Source organism: Lygodium microphyllum, chromosome 4 (assembly GCF_053477565.2).
Source record: "Lygodium microphyllum isolate KBCC chromosome 4, Lygodium_microphyllum_v1.1.10, whole genome shotgun sequence".
NCBI lineage: Eukaryota > Viridiplantae > Streptophyta > Polypodiopsida > Schizaeales > Lygodiaceae > Lygodium > Lygodium microphyllum.
In genome coordinates, this window is record NC_141138.1 from 95,449,436 (window position 1) to 95,465,723 (window position 16,288).

The 16,288-nt window shown below is 37.8% G+C and overlaps 1 pseudogene; it reads left to right on the forward strand.

Annotated features, from left to right (window-relative positions):
* The first annotated feature begins 7,401 nt into the window (after positions 1 to 7,401).
* On the forward strand, positions 7,402 to 7,975 carry LOC148037349 (putative protein phosphatase 2C 59 pseudogene; annotated as a pseudogene).
* The last annotated feature ends 8,313 nt before the right edge of the window (positions 7,976 to 16,288 follow it).

A 16,288-nucleotide genomic window follows, 5' to 3' on the forward strand; every position in this document is an offset into this window, starting at 1 on the left:
TATGCCACTGAGGGTCTAAATTTGGGCTTCAAAATCACTTGATTGGCTATTGAAGCTTTTACCTCCTTCAAAACATGAGGGATCACCATTGTATCTACTCTTTGTCAAGAATCGTGTGGTGGGGGGACATGCTTGAGCTGCTGCGCCAAACACACACTATATACACAAGAGGAAGCTCACTCAAGAACACAAGAAGAGAGATGGAGGCCAAAACGTTTTCTTGCTGGTTTCTTCTTCTTCTTCCACACACTATACAATGTACAGAAAGTATAGATAAGATACAATATAAAGGAAAGTGGCCTACTAAGTCAAACAGTGCATAACTGACTACACTAATCGATTGGTGCTATGTCTTTGCCTGTTGTAGGTAGGTGTAACAAACTAAATATAATAAGTGATAAGTCAGTGGCCATGTGAGTATCATAATGACCACCAACATGCTAAGTGTAGACGCGCGGACCCATCTAGCCAGACGGTCCATCATCAATGTCCACACGTGTTGAGCTTGCCATCTCAACACTCTTGAGTCTTGTTTTAGCTTGGATAACTTGAACCAATGTCTCCCTGCTAACATTTGGTAAGGATCACCTAAACCTTCCATATGGAGCACAACAAAACTTACACTAAATCTCAAACCTGCTACTTTGATAAACCGATTCTTCAAAATTCCTAGAGATTGAAGTCTCCTATGATCTTCCATTTTGACTTGAAAGGTTGTTGGCACTAATTATTGCAATGTATTAGCTGAATGAAAAATTTCAAGAATTATGTTGACTCATAATCCACCATCTAACAAGACATCATTTAACTTTCTTCCAAGTATTCCACTTGAATAGTAGGTGCCTTGTAATGATATTAAAATTGAGACATGTTATTATTATTAATTTAATTAATTAAACAAGCAATTTATTCTATGTGAATTTTTAATTATGATCCCTTGAGGCACAATCATGACTTGCTACATTGACTAATCTTATTCCAAAAGAGGCATATACAAGTAGAAAAACAAATGTATCTCATCTTAAAGTGTTTACTTGTGTTGCATACATGCACATTGATGATGAGTTGAGAAGGAAGCTTGATCCTAAATCTCAAAGATGCATATTTATTAGTCACTCAATTCAATCCAAAAGTTACAAATTGTATGATCCTAAATCTAATAAGTTTTTTGTCTTGAGAGATGTTTCTTTTATGATGAAGATGATAGCGGTATTTGGCCACATCAAGTTCTTATGACAAAGATGACTTACATGATAGCTATGCTTTGAAAAATGTAGCCTATACTTCAATTCATGCCATTATTAATGTGTGGTAGAGGAAGAATAAATGAATGCAACTAAAAATTCAACACCACTAGCCCTTAGAAGATATATGAGAGTCACTCGTACACTCTCGAGAGGCCTTCTTATAGTGCCAATTGTGTTATTACATATGTAGCATTCATGTCAAAAATCTCCTCCATTATTGAGCCTCAGTCGTCCAATGAAGCATACATAAGGGAAGAACAAAATTTAGCCATGGATGAAGAGTTTAAAGCTCTTATGAGCAATAATACATGGAAACTTGTTGATCTAGAGGGTACAAAGACCATTGGATGTACATGGTTTTGCAAATGTTGATGGTACAATCGATAGATACAAAGGCAAGGTTATGTGCTAAAATATTTGCTCAAACATATCATGAAGATTATGATGAAACGTCTTCTCGAAGTGGAAAAAAAAGGACAAGTGTTAGACTTGCAATTAAACTTGCCAATCATTATGGATGGTCCATACATCAAATGGATCTAGAAAGTGCCTCCTTGAGTGGAGACTTGGAAGTAGGAGTTTATATGCAATAATCATTAGGATATATAGATTCCAATGATCCACACAAGGTATGCAAGTTAAAGGAGTCTCTTGCAACACACCCAAAAATTCCACAGTCAAATATACCTAGTTTAGCCTTATTCACCATTTGTTTCTACTCAAAATAGCCTAATCTAAGTTAATTAATATTTTTAAATAAAAAATATTTTCTACAAAATAAATTTGATTTTTAATTCAAATAAATTTAATTTATATTTTGTAAGATTTATTTCAAAAGCTTCATAAATCCAAAACTAAATTTCTAAATTATTTAACTAGCTAGCAAGCTTTTTGTAATTATGATTTTTTAATTATTTTTATTTTTTCATGAGTTTAATAAAATTGATTAAAAGTTAATTCAATTTTTTGAAAATTTCATAAATTTTTATTCTTAGTTGTCATTATCTTACGATAATCTTGTCCTTATCTTGAATTTGGATTACTTTTTATAATTTAAAAAAATTAATACCATAAAATAATGTGTGTGTGTGTGTGTGTGCGCGTGTAATAGAGACTTTTTAAAAAGAGAGAAAAAAAAGATTGCATATTGTATAAACCTTAAGCTTAAGTCTTAAAGCCTAAGGGCTAAGGGAGAGGGACCACTATCACCAACTCCTAGCCTCCCTCTCCCCCCTGTCGCCTACCCAAACATATAAATAGAAAATTCAACAAGTCTTTTTCTCCCCCTCTCTCCATTTTTTAATTTAATAAAAATAAAACCCCCTTCCTTTTCTTATATAAAATACAAACCAAGGTAAAAAAAGTTATAGCACTAAATTAAATAGATTTCTTTCTTTTATAAAAAAAGAAACACTCTTCTTAGATTATAAAATTTATTTAATTAAAAATTAGTTAAAACACTTATCAATACTTAGAATTACTTTAAATTCTTTAAAAAAGCTTATTAAGCATTTAAGATAGTTGGTTTATCAAATTATTAAATTGTAATTTTAATTCTATTTCTTTAAATTGAAATTAAACTATCAAAAAATGTATTTTCTTAAATCACGTCATTTTTTTATTTCAATTATTTACGTGTAAAAATATGATAAATACTCAACTTACTATAATTTGAAGTTTTTTTTGCAAAAAGTTAACTTAGTCTCTTAACATTTCATGTCAGAGTGCGTTCACACATGTAGAAATGCTTAAGTATACTTTTGCAAACGATAAAAGAGAAAATAAATTGTGTTCACACACACATAAGAAAAATATGCTCAAATATAGGAAAATCAACTTCATTTGATTGACAAATCATATGAAATTTTCTAATTTTTTATTTTTATTTTTTAGATTTAGAAAAAGGAATAATTAGATGAAAAATTAAAAACTCAACATATTTGATTTAAAGCATTTAAAAAATTATACTAATTACGTTGGTAGCTCCAATAACTGAATGGGAATAAGACATAATTCCATCCCCAAGGCCATCTTGATTACTCTTCACTGGGAGTATATATACGTTACCTAAGATAGTCGACCACCACTTAGCTACCTTGGCCTTCCATATAGGAAGGCTCACCCTTATGGTAGGCAAGAACTAGCAAGGCTATGGTTTGAGTTGTAATCTTAATCCTAGACCTAAAATAGGGTTGAAAATATATATATAGCGAGTGTGATTGAGCATTTGAAGACCCAGGATGATCAAGGTAAGGGTGGTAATTGGATTTTGGGTTGGTTTGCTTTTGAAATAGTTGTATATGTGAGAATAAAAATTCAAAAACATGTATATTTTTCAAATGGATTACTTAGTATCCATATCTTAAGGGCATACCAATGAATACTAAATAATGGCTAAATTTCTAAAAAATTATGATAGAGTTAAGGGCATTTTAATTTTTAAATTACATTATTATTAATTTTAATCACAAAAACTCTTTTCAATAATAAAATAATTATTCTAATATTTTAGAAAAATATTTATATTTTAACATTAAAAATATAATCAACATAATAGTAAAATTATTAGAAATTTATATTTAAAATAAAATTAAAAATCAGTTTTTAAAATTTTAAAAGTTATTATTATTTAAAACTTTATTAAATTATTAAAAAAACTTATTAAGCATCTAAGATAGTTGGTTTATTAAATCATTGAATTATAATTGTAATTATCTTTTCACAAATTGAAATTAAACTTTGTACAAAGTGTATTTTCTTAGATAATGTCATTTCATTTTTATTTTACTTATTTACTTGATAAAAATTAATATAAATACTCAATTTATTATAATTAAAAGTTCTTTCCATAAGAAATTAATATAGTCTCTACTTAAGTATGCTTTCATAAATAATAAATAATGAATAGAATGCATTCCACATACATAAGATAAGCACGTTCAAATATACGAAAATGCACTTGGTTTGATTAAGAAATCAATTTTAAAAATTATTTATTGATTTTAATTTACTCACTTTTTTTTTGAAAGGAATGATTAGTAAAGAAATTAGAAATTAAGCATGTTTACTTTAAAGTATGAAAATAACTATAGTAATTACATGCATGGCTCTAGTAAGTCAGATGGGAATGAGACGTAATGCCATCCCTAGGGCCACCTCACTTGCTCTACATCCAGAGTTCATGTACATTACCTAAGGCAGTCAACCACTACTTAGGTATGTTGGTCTTCTATTGTTTTGTAGGAAGGTTCACCCTTATGGCAAGCAAGAACTAGCGAGGCTGATACCGACACAAATAGAGATGCTAATAACGACGCTTTGTGACACATGTTGCGATGCTGATAGCGATGCATGTAGTAAATTTGGGATGCTAATGGCGACGGTAACATGGAAAAAAAAATTTGTAGTAGGGAAGCTATACAAAATAGTTTCAGTAGTAATGTGTACAATGCTCGTGTAAATAAAGGCAAAGTGTACTTGAATCATGACACTGATACATGAAATAAATACATGATCGTGTAATAAAAGTGACCGGTACAATCATGGCAAGATACTACTACATAGAAAATGCCTACACAAATCGCATGACAAAAAAAGAAGTATGGGAGCTCCAGGGATCCAACGGCGAGCTATAGATCCTCACCATCCGAAACCTCATCCCGCCGCAAAGGAGCATCGAACAAACTCTACAAAAAAAGAAACAACTACACATCAATCCACCATACAATAATGCATTTTAATTAAACTTAGTAATTACGAACAAGAAAGATGAGTGACTTATAGGGCCACCGCATCTATACAATTGGTTGATCAATGTAGTGAGACCGTGTCTCTCTGCATATTGAGTCTTTAGGCCGGTGGGATCGCGGTTTGTAATGGAGTGCTGCAAAGAAAATAAAATACAGTTGTTAGAAACACGATTGTCAGTACAAGGGATATTGCAAAAAAAAAAAGCAAGCAGAACAATGGTAAAACTTACAAAGTCCTCCAGATATGTCATGTGGTTGCCACTCCCAAGATGATGGACCACTCCTGCCTCCAGTTGTTCCCTCGCCGCCTCGCGCTACTATATCTAACGTCCTGGAGAATCTGTAGCCTCCTCCCCGCGTCGACGCCAGTCGTTCGCGTCTAGCCACTTGAGCTTTGAGGCCCCACTCTTAAGTGCCTTGCGTGCGTCTGATCGTCTGTGTGACATGTACGCATGCATGCACTCCATCATCCAGCCCGTGGAAAACCTATCTGCTGCAGCTGGTACCGGAAACTCCTCATGCAAGGATGCTACTATGTAGTCCTTGCTCCCCTCTGGTATGTTTTTCCAATGATCTAAGACGTTGTGCTGAAAAACTTGTTGGCACAACTCTCTCATACGAGCCATCACCCTCCTCCCCTCATCATTCATGATGATGGCTCCTATCCTATCATCTACAAGGTATTCATACCCCTCTGGGGTATGCCTAAGATGTGTCCTCTCCCACCTGCGACCACACTCCTAGGTATATCCAGGAGACCTTTGTACATCTGGTGTACCTACGGGGGTAGTATCTCTTAGAGTAGCACCCATAGGGATGCCACGGACGACTGAGAAAAAGCTGGAGTGACTAGAGTAGATGTCCCCACAGGTGTATCAAATCCTACGAGTGACACAACTCCAGCAGAATGACGAGACGGAGACACTGCATCAGTACCTCCACAACAACCACCCGAGCCATTCTCTCTCTCAAATTGCCATGAGAGTGAGGAGTAGCACCTATATCCTGAGCCGACCGTGGGCTCAGTGCATCTCCCTGAACCACTCCCTCTGTCTGGCCCAAGTTTGGAGCATCGACCTCGTCTGCTGGAAACTGAAGCATTAGAGCGCCCCGAAGTAGATATGATAGAACAACTTGATGGTGTCCGAGACAGCTCCTGGTCTGCCATATCTCTGAATCGAGCCATCTGATCTGGAGATATACGCGTGAAGATCTCCTGTAGCTCCTCGTCGCTCATCCCTCGACTCATCGTGCTGATCTAAATATCCACAAAGGTCACTTGCACAGACAAAAATTGATGTTAGCATAATCAATATAAATCATACAAAGTATGGTAATATAAATCTTTAAAAAATGATCTTACTTAAAATGCATATCTTATGTACCCTTATAAGTGATTCATCAACGAATTGAGTAGGTGGATGCTCCAAGTATAAAGTACCCTATGGTCCCATGTCAATCTCCTGACACAACTCCGCATACATTGGAAGGTCGATAAACATGTCACCACAAAAGGATGAGTCCATCTCGTTCTCAAAGAATTCTTACACTCCTGTATTTCCATCATTGTTACCCGATGCTAGCTCCTCTACATGCTCCAAGCTTTCGATGGCCTCCACCCCTTGCAATATTGACCCCTCTATTTGCATACTGTCCTCATCTACGCTCGGAATATCGCTTTGATCATATACTCTCGCACTTCGGGGAGCTGAAGGTATAACATACCACCATCGAGGTTATCAGGGGTTTGGATAGAAAATTATATGTTCAAAATCATGTACAAGAGAGATTTAACTTTTGTGACATGTACCATGTCATAATACAATTTAAAAAAACATAAGTTCATGCACATGTTCACAATGGACTGGCAACACAAATGTGTCGCGTAAATTCGTCCATTTTAAAAAAAATCTATTTTGAGAAATCCAGATGGACCTTGTCGAACTGTTGCTCCAGCTCCTTCAAGTACCATTTTGAACCAGTGCACATCGAATAGGATCATGGAGAAGCTACGATAATCCACCGTGACAATACTTTGCAAGTTCCCAAAATACTTCATCTCATCTATAACCATGTTTGGATCCGTTGCTCATTGTCGGCTCTCTTGCTCGAACTTTGCCATGATACCACTATCTATTGTGGAGCGCATTTTGTCAATACGCTCCATGTGGTGTCGTATTGCTGCGCATTCGAGGTGTGAAATCCACCCAAAAGTTATGTGTGTGGGATTTGATATTTTGTACATATTTAGTTGTTGTGTTTATACTTTTGTTCTGCATGGAAGAGGGTTTGGAGCTAGAGGAACTTATCAATAATGCTCTAATTGGCATGCCTTGCCAAGTGGTCAGTCAACCTAGACGAGGAGGTTTTGATCAACAGTCCAGAGGAGTTTCGCATTATGCTCAATGGAGAATCAGGGTGATAAGTATGAGTATCTGTGGGAATCCCAAGACTTCTTTGAGAAGATGAAGAGGGGCAAGTGGTTGCAGAAGAACTTGCTCGCCGACTTGGTTGAGAGAAATGCTGGCGTGTAAACTGGCTAGCCAAGAGTGACAGATTCAAGTGCAAGAATGCACTTGAGGTGTTGCAAATTCATGGAAAATAGCCTTTATGGCGGATTTCTAGGAGGTCCGATTTGCTCAAGTTGATGGGCACATTGTTGGCTTGTTTGGTGTATTTGATGGTCATGGAGGTTCTCGTGCTGCAGATTATGTGCAAAAGAAACTTTTCGAAAATCTGATTAAACATCCTAAGTTTATTCATGATACAAGAAGTGCAATAGTTGAAACATATCAGCAAACGGACTCAGAGTATTTGAAAGCTGAAAATAGTCAGCACAGAGAGGCTCACTCAACGGCATCAACTACTGTTTTGATGGGTGACCATCTCCTTGTTGCCAATGTGGGTGATTCAAGAACAGTTATTTGTAGGGCTGGTAAAGTAAAGATGCAAAATGTAACTATGGATTTTCAAATTTAAGGGGGAGAAAAGCCAATTTAGGAGCCACTTTGTTGGATGGAAATGGTGTGTTGAAGGCTTTTTCGAGGGGGAGCTTTCTTTGAGGCGCAAGGAATTTCTGCAATCCTAGCTAATGTAAGCTCTTTCTCCATCATCGAAAAAGTGGCAATGAAAGATGGTGTAACGACGGATAGCCTTTACAGGGGAAGCCTATCTAACTAGTTAAAAAGGAATGCTACATTAGGTTTTCTGGGGAGGAAGCTCGGTGTATAGGAACTTTGTTAATTGTCGTTATGGAAGTCACTCCATCCTGACAGCTTCGCCTCAGTCCGCCGCTTCGATTCAGCCTGTCTTCACTTAAAAGCACCCTCTCACAAGCCTTTGTATTTATTGTTGATCCCTCTGGTAGTGCCCCGAGAGCATAAACAATTTCGTTCAACGGATGGAATAGGCCTGATTGATCTCCAAGCAACCTCGCCCAATGTCATGTGTATCTTGTACCTCATGGCGTATTTGCCCTTTTGACATGGACCCAGAAACAGAATTGGCCAGAGCTTTAGGCTGATCACTCCTGCATCATCAAATTATTTTGAAGAAACCCACAATACACTCAAATTTGCCCATAGAGCTAAGCGAATTGAGATTCATGCAACTTCTAACAGGGCACCAGCGATGTGGGCGCTGGCAGCCTCATCAAGCACTATGCCAGTGATGAACAATATCACATCTCTGCGGAGGCTGTCTTTGCAACAAACTTGGAGATCTACCGCCATCACACATTTTATTTTATTTTTTGAATGTTTCAATGTGTCCATCATTGAGGAGTCATTAACATTCTCTCTCCATCCTTTGTGTCAATATCAGCTGGTGTTACACTTGTTACAGCATCAGACTGACTAGAATGGAGTACTACAATTCGCTTTGATGATGAAGCCAGTTTCAGTTCAGATCCTCTGGACCTAAGGCCTTCTTGCAGGCTATTCGTGAACACCTTCTTCATGAGATGTTGCAATCAACGCGAGGAGCAGATATGTCTGAATGGAAGGTACTTATAATGGATGAATGCATAGTGAAAGAGATGTCATATTCTTACAAAATGTCAGATATGCCAGATGAAGACAAAAGAAGCTGAAGAAAAATGTAGAAGTCTGAGATGAGACTGTGATGCAGCTGAAGAAGTGGTCAAAGAGGAGACAGAGAATAATGTTTGCTTTGTTTCTTTCAATGAATAAGGAGCTTTACACAGAATTGATGATGACTTTGTAAACTAGAATTTTAGACCAAACCTGTAACTGGTTCTATATACCTATGGTATTGACAACTGCACTTTTCAATAAGCCAGCCTTTAGAAATCTTAATCTCTGCTGTTGTGATTTTCAGAACAGAGGATCAACAACGTGGCACTGATTCAGTTTGTCCTTGAACTTGGATTTCATATTGTTGGGAAGAATTTATTTTTTTGAAACTTTGTACTTCTCAACTATGTACGTCTTTGAATAGAAAAGATCTAACACAGGATGATCCATTGATCCATCTATTATCACCGATATCTCTTGTTTTAGAACTGATCTTCTATCTTGAAATTTGTCAAGGTCTTTTGAAGTCGCGACATTGCTTTCGAAACCCTTCGACAACGGGAATGTCGTCCGCGTGACCACGCCACACTATATATTTTGTATTGTACATTGAAACACTCAATTAGTTGTCGCATATAAAATATAGATACGAAAAACCCTAAACACGTCATCACCTTTGGACTACATCCCCTCGAGAATTTCCACTCCTCGGTTGAGACCTCCGCCCCTTCGCGAGATGTTGCGGTCAAAGCTCCATGCAACCATTGCGTTGACATAAACCGCGGCATCTCCTCCATGGCCTCGGGATATCGAATCGGTCGATGGCGCATACTACGTTGAAATTGAGATCACGCTTCCTCCTGATCTTTCCTAGCTTGTTAGTACCTCACTCCATGGAGGCATGGTGCAACATACAAAAGTGATTCACTTTCTCCTCCATTGCAGCATCCATTCTTTTTTCTACCCCATTTCCAACCACCACATCTCCAGTCAGTCTATCATCGTCCGTTAGCGACCATAGCCTATTATTGTCCGAATCCACCGTTGGTAGCCATTGTGAAATATGCACTAATGCCTCGGACACCAACCAACCTTCAACCATGCTATCTTCTAACCGAGCTCATTGTTGCACAAAGCCTTTCAGGGTTTTCATGAAGCACTCCAAGAAGAACATCCATCATGTATGGACAGGTTCAACAATCTCCACTCCATCTACAAGATGCACAAGAAGGTGGATTTGTATCGTGAGCATCCTGGTAGGCAAGTATTTCTCAAAGAGACGGACCGTCTCCACTGCTCCCCGCCTTGCGGATTCAATAGAGGACGTCTTAATCTCCTTCTATGAGATCCATTGCACTGAAGTTGACAACCTATAAATCACCCCATGTATTTCTGGAGTAAGGCATCCTGCGATCATGATCAGTAGTATAAATTACCACAAACAAGGAAGCATTATGAACAACGACTACACTCCAAATAGCAAAATACATAGGCCACTTACAATCCATTCGTAGTACAAACCTGACATATCTTATGCCAATCATGGAATTTTAGCCCTGATAATTGGTCATCTTTAGAAAATGTAGACCTGAAAGAATGCATCATACCCGTCAGAGTCTGGATAGATTTGACTATTTGCTTCACAATGCACTTTTCTTTAGTAGACAAAACCCAAGGAGTGCAAGGTAGCTGCAAGCGATCATCAGCACTCAAGTGCGGCCAAAGCGTCTCCATCTTGCCTACCTCCTTCAACTCCATCCATGCCCCTATAGTGTCTCTCTTTCCTGTGATGTGGTCCCATAATAAGCTGCCCACGTTCTTGAAAATATGCATGGGATCCAACAAGTGGTTAATCTGTAAGTGGATCCAATACGATAACTCGTAGAAAACTGAGAACTATCGCATTCCATTTGGATTTGACTTCGTGTGGACCATTTTCAACTCGTACCAGCTTTGGGGCATTCATACGTGCTGGAGATTGTCCAAGAAAACCTTCCATGAGTTCATGACCCTCTGGCAAGAAAGCGGCGTGTCCTTGATATACCATCTTCTTCATGGTTCATGACCTTCGAGAGTCTAACTGTGGTCCACACAATGGACATGCATGATAACATGAGGTAACCAGACCTGTCTTAACACCTCTATCCACTTCATACAAACTTGAATGAGCTATGATAGATATTACCAACGAGAACGGAATCCTACTTACCTGAGCACTCTCCGAATCCTAGAAATGTTGAGATATCGAGCTCCACTCATGATACGCCAGGGTGACCGTTGTGTATTTATGTCACCGACTTGTCAGTTGCAGACGTGGTTGGTACACCGCCCATGAATAATAGCTACATGATAGCTATCCTTATCTACTCTAGTTCGTGGCTCAGTTAGTATGCCACCTTAGTTAGTTGAGTTTGGTTTGAGACCCATATATAGGGTTCTTCTATTTCTTTGTACTAGAGTTCTTTTGGCTTACACAACTAAGAAGTGGAAAAACTGTTTTCAGCCTCCACCCTTGTGTGTATTCCCCCATTGTGCAAGCAAGAAAGCTTCAAGTGAGACTCCTTCCTTCTCTCCCACAATCTTCACAAGAAATTCATGCATAGTCCACATGAGAATAGCTCGAATATTGACAGACCGTTGTCATGCCGCTACGTGCACAATGTGTAAAAAAAATCGAGAGTGTGGCTTCCTTTTAGATTTAGAGAGCTAATGCCATTTTAGACATTAGTGTTAGTGTCCATGGTTCAAAAATATTAGATTTTAGTCAATTTTAATCTTCTAGATATTATCTCTTGTAAAAAAATCTTCAAAACTATAGACAACTTCTAGATTAGGATGACATGTAAAAGAAAGCATGTAGATTTCAGCTAATTTGAGAGGATTTTATGTAAAAAGAGAGATTAGCAAAATCGTGTGACGCACGATCGTTGTTTTCAGGCAGTGAACAACACTCCAAAGTGGGAGATGAAGGAGTGATCTGCCAAGATTCTGAATAGGTGTCCTCGTATTTAACCCCCCTTTTGGAGGCATTGGAAGGATCAGATTGGTGATCTAGGCAGCATAGAGGAATGTATTATTTTGTACACGTTTTTGTCTATTAGAGTTATATTTTCTCATAATGCTGAAAGAAACTAACAGGCTTCATCTCTGTTAGTATTCTTCTATATTTTCTAATTCTTTTTGGAAGTGTTCTTCTACATCTTCAATCTCTTCAAACCCCTTCTCTTCCATCTACTCCTCTCCTTTAATCTACCTTCACCCTGCTGTCACTTGTCTTCAAGAACTTGGCTTGAAACCTTCAACCCTTCTCTTATCTCTACCATCTCTGAAGTCTAAGCTCTTGAACCCCCATAGATTCTTCTCTTGCCAAACCCCTGTGGTGACCTTCAACCCTATGCACTGCGACATTAGTGAACCCGACATAAAGGTTGGTATAAGAGAACTCCAAGATGGGGGATTCTTCAGGAGATACTCTACAACAATTAGTGCGCATAGTGCACCAAACTCAACAACAACAACAAAGGCAAGAAGAAGAGAAGATTGATTCCATAGCTATCAAGGCCCTAGAAGAAGTTGGGCGTGAATTAAAACAATTTAATGATCAAAATGTCTTTTTTTTCATTCGTTTGTATGTTGAGAAAATGCTCTTCTTTGGTGTATCGCAACATGCATGGAGTCATTATTTTGCCAGACTAGCCAAGCATGGTCTTCAAGAAATAATCCATGGTCTTTTCCAATAAGATGTGGATTGGACTGCATTCAAAAAAGCCCTATGCGAAGAATTCTTCTTAGAAGACTTTATCAAATAATTCAAGAATTTGTTGAGCAGGAAGAGATTGGTTTACTCAACAAGATTGAAGCGCAAGTGGAGAAAAAATACAAGATGGCAGATAAGAAAGTCAAACATGTGGCAGCCCCACTGCCTCCTGAAAGCGAAAGGCTGACTGATAGGGCAACAAATCATCCAAGCCTTCGTGATCCTTCCAACATTGGTCACAAGTTCACATCTAAAAGTATAAAAGAGCTCAAAATAAGTGAAAATTCTTTCCTTTCCATGGTTGAAAATTACTCTTTTATGCAAATGCTAATGAAACATGGAAAAGCTTTTGCATTTCAACCAAGTCAAATAGGCTGTGTGGATCCAAATATTGTGGCTCCTATGGTCATTTTTACGGTCCCACATGTGCCTTGGAACCTCAAGCCTATTCCTGTTCCAAGGGCGCATTTGCCCAAATTACTAGAACTTCTAAATGAAAAGATCAGAATGAAGATTTTAGAACCTTCTTCTGTGCCCTACTCAAACCGATGGTTTATTGTGCCCAAGAAAAATGGATCTTTACGATTCATTCAAGATCTACAGCCTGTGAATCATGTCACAATCCGAAATGTTGGTTCAGGTCCAATTTTTGATGAGTTTGCTGAAGCTTTTGCAAGTAGAGCAATTTATTCTATGGGCGACCTATATTCAAGATATGACTAATTTTAGCTATCATTAGAAAGTTGAGACATTACCACAATGAAGACACCTCTTGGATTGGTCCGCATGTGCACTCTACCACAAGGTGCAACAAACTCTGTAGCCCATATGATGAATGCCATGCACAAAGTCTTAAGGGACTTTATTCCACAACTTACTCTTCCATTTCTTGATGATGTACCTATCAAGGGATGTGAAGTCAGTGAAAAGAATGAGGAGCTTGACGAATATGACTGCATGACATTTGTAGTTAACCCTATTCATGATTGTGACAGGATTTTAACAAGGCTACATCTTACCCTTTCTAGAGCTAAGTCGATTTTTTGGAGTAGAAGAAGTTCTAGTGGTCGGTTATCTATGTGGCCCCTATGGATGCAAACCTTCTCCAATCAAGATAGATGCCATCATCAGAATGTAAGAAAAATGCACAAATATTTCAGAGGTGAGAAGATTTCTTGGCGCATGTGTATTCTATCTCATAATGGATAACACATTTTGCTCATGTAGCCAAAAATCTTTATCAATTATTAAGAAAAGGCCAAAGATTCTCTTGGGATAATGAGCATACTGTCACTATGAGTAAATTAAAGAATCTGTTAATTTTAGCCCCCACTCTCAAAAGGGCTGATTATTCAAATGGTCAACCCATCATCCTTACTATGGATACAAGTCCAATTGGGATAGGATGGGATGTTGGCCAAGAGGATCTTGAAGGTAACAGGTATGTAATTCGTTTTGGAGTAAAAGTTTTCAATGAACATCAAAGAATGTATGCACAAGTAAAAAGGGAATTGTGGGGAGTTGTAAAAGCATTAAAGTGTGATCGTGAATACTTTATAGGTGCTTGCATAGTGGTAGAAACTAATTGTCTTCCACTCTTGGGCATGATTGCCAACTGCTCTACACCCGACATTGCTATGCTAAGATGGATTGCATATATTAAATCTCTCAACCCTAAATTAAAGCATATTGCAGGAAAGGCAAATCCAGTTGCTGACATGCCATCACGTGCAAGATAAGACAATGAAGAATAGTTGATGAAAGAAGATGAAGCTGAAGAATCTATACTTGCTGAATTTCATTCCATGGCTACTGAAAATACATTTTCAGTTATTGCATATACTGGTCCAAAGCTGAAAACAACAGGATGGTCAACTAGAATCTAGCATGCTCATTGCATTACTCAAGTTCTAGTTCATTTTCTTGAAGAAGATTGTGAAGAAGATTGGCTGAAGATCGGCCAATATTTGAGCACAATGAAGAAGAATGAGACTTGGACTGATGAGGAGTTCAAGCATATCAAGAGGAAAGCATATGGCCTTTTTCTTAAAGAATGACATCTATGGAAGCATTCAAAGAAGAAGAAAGGAGCGCCTGTCCAAGTTTTAGGTAACAAAAGATTGCAACAACATGTAATGAAGGAATTTCATGAAAGCCTGTGGGCTGGCCATAGAGGCATATGGGAAACCTTTAATAAAGTCAAAGAAAATATTGGTGGAAAAACATGTGTCAAAACATAGTACATTTTGTTGAAACCTATTATGTGTGTCAAATGTATTCTATGGTTAAGCATCGAGATGGGTTATAACTGACTTATCCCTTGTCTATACATTATAGATGGGTTATTGATCTTATAACCATGCCTACAGGAATATGGAATATGCGGTATTTAGTACTTGCAAGAGAGGATCTAACCAATCAAGTTGAAGGCAAAGCCTTAACAATCAAATCCACTAAGTTGTTTGTCATTTTTTACTTGAAGAAGTGTTTTGTAGATATGATTGTGTGGGTAAAATAACTGCAGATAGAGGAGAGTTTGATACTGATGAGGCACACAATTTCTTTGCTCAATTGAGTATTAAGTTGGCTTTAACATCAGCCTACAACCCTAAAGGCAATGGAAAGAGTGAGAGAGGTCATCAACCTATTCTCAAAGCTCTAGCAAAGTCTTGTAGAGGAAAGATCAAAGAATGGCCTAAAATGCTACCTTTTGCATTATCAAAGAGTAAGAGAGGTCATCAACCTATTCTCAAAGCTCTAGCAAAGTCTTGTAGAGGAAAGATCAAAGAATTGCCTAAAATGCTACCTTTTGCATTATGGACTGATCGGACTACTCACAGTTCACTGACTGGCTATATGCTAGCTAAACTTATGCATGGACAACAATCAATTATGCCAATTGAAAAATCTATTCTCACATGGAGCCTTCTACCTTGGGAGGAAGACATCAGTAGAAAAGAGTTGCTGACTTTGCACATATGGCAGCTAGAAAGAAGGCTTGAAGATGTTCAAGTAGCTATTAAGAAGCTAAAGACAGCAAGACTAAAGAACAAAAGAAGATTTGATAAGCGGCATCAACTTCGACCAATAGCAATGCAAGAAAATGACTAGGTGCTTGTCTATGATAGTAGCTTAGACAATCAATACAGTGCTTCTAGGAAAATGGTGAAGCATTGGTTTGGCCCATATGTGGTAAAGGTCATTCATGACAATGTCACATATTCATTGGCTGAATTGGATGGAACAAGCATGAAGATACCCATAGCTGGAAAAAGAATCAAGCTCTTCAAACAAAGAAAAAGTTCAACATATGATCTAGAAGACTTGAATATAATTCAAGAGCATGAAGACATAGAGTAAGAAAAAGAGGCAGAAGATGAAGACATTGACATGGCAGAAGATACTTCTTTTGACACTACAAATCCGTAAGACTTTGGCACATGCCAGAGGATGTGCAAGTTAGGAGGGGGCGGATGTCGTGCCGCTACACACACACCGTGT